The following is a 1,692-nucleotide window of genomic DNA, read 5'->3' on the forward strand; positions in this document are numbered from 1 at the left end:
TTGCCTGATAAACAGAGTGCATTTACATAATGACCTTTCGCTGTGCAATAGAGTAAACCATAATGGCACCATGCAGTGGCAGCAGTGGCAGCAGTGGCAGTCTCCTCCGGGTCCTAATGCCTGTTCGGTAAGAAGTATTATTTCCATGGGGGGGGGCGCATTATAAAATAACTTAATTATTGTTTTTTTTGTTTCTAACAAATAAGTTCTTGTTAAAAACCAATTAAAATGAAAAATAATCTGCTTATAATTTCCACACAGGAGAGACTTGGTGTTGTTTCCATACTAAAGGAAATATATTAGTATCGTCATTGGCATCAGATATAGGCAAAAATCCAATATTGTGCATCAGACATGAACCATTCATATGTAGTTATTAATGTAAATGCAATGCAAAACATTTCTGAGAGAATGCAAAAGTGGCTTGTTTTTTTTCTTGTTTTTTTTACATCTTAAATTTCTTACCATAACCAAGACCCTTTAGGGGCTCCGTACAACAGTAGTAATACAGATTTGGTAGTCTGAAAAAGTGTGTATCTGGATCCAGTCCTTTTTTTCGTTGAACATCCTGCAGAATAAGACTAATGACACACAGCTGGAAACAATGAGAACTAACAGACAGAGCAAAAGGTGATGGGAAATGAAGTCCAGAACAAACAAACTAAGATTCAAAAGGAGTGCCCTCTGGTGGCTATCATGGGCACTCCAGCAGATGGCTGTGACACCTGAACTTCCTAATTATGATGAACATGGCACTTGATCGGTTCTTGGCGATCTGTTACCCGCTAAGATACCCTGTTTTAATGACTAACCGTACTATGAGGCTTCTAATAGGGTTTTCTTGGGTTACTGCAATGATTGTTCAAACCATTAGCTTAATGCAGACAGTGAAGCTGCCATTCTGTGGGCCAAACATCATCTTTAATGATTTCTGTGATTCTCTATCTATGAACCAGCTGGCCTGTGTTGACACCCTCGCAAATCTCAATGGATATAGTGTAGCAATGTTTGTCCTTCTTGTGCCCTCGTCTTTCATCATATTTTCTTATTTAACTATCCTGGTGTCTATGCTTCGAATAGCAAATGCACAGGGCCGAATTAAAGCCTTTTCGACCTGTGCCACACATCTATTACGTTCCCCGCTTCATGGTTTATAGCACTTCTAACATCCCAAATACTCAGATGAACAGCAGTCACAAGATCAGCCTGGTCATGTTCTACAGTCTTCTTCCACCTTTAGTGAACCCCTTCATCTACTGTCTCGGGATCAAAGAAATCAGACAGTTTTTTATCAAATGGATGGTCCACAGAAACAGGACCATCAGTATGTTGTTAACTATTTCTAAATAAGATGATTTGACTGTTAAATTGTTCTTATTCACCTTATTACATGAAACTGACATGTTATTGTTATGCAGTTATGTGCTATGCATTAATTTTATGCATTAATATTTGTTGATATTATAGTCATTTTCTTTTGCATAAAAATAATAATATGTATTATAAAAATGTGGAAGGCCATTATACTCAATACTTAATTTAATACTTAATACTGAATGGATAAATAGACAATATATCAATTTCAGTTAATGATTAGACCTCTAATAATTTTTTTTTTAAAGAAAAAAACATATGGAAAGATGTCCCGTGGTTTGACAAGCTATACAGTAGAACTATTTTTTAAATACTTAT

General features: G+C 36.1%; 1 pseudogene; it reads left to right on the forward strand.

Moving 5' to 3' along the window:
* Window positions 1–722: 722 nt before the first annotated feature.
* Window positions 723–1,350, forward strand: LOC127966118 (olfactory receptor 10A3-like; annotated as a pseudogene).
* Window positions 1,351–1,692: the final 342 nt, after the last annotated feature.

The sequence above is a fragment of the Carassius gibelio genome, chromosome B10 (genome assembly GCF_023724105.1).
Source record: "Carassius gibelio isolate Cgi1373 ecotype wild population from Czech Republic chromosome B10, carGib1.2-hapl.c, whole genome shotgun sequence".
Classification (NCBI taxonomy): Eukaryota; Metazoa; Chordata; class Actinopteri; order Cypriniformes; family Cyprinidae; genus Carassius; species Carassius gibelio.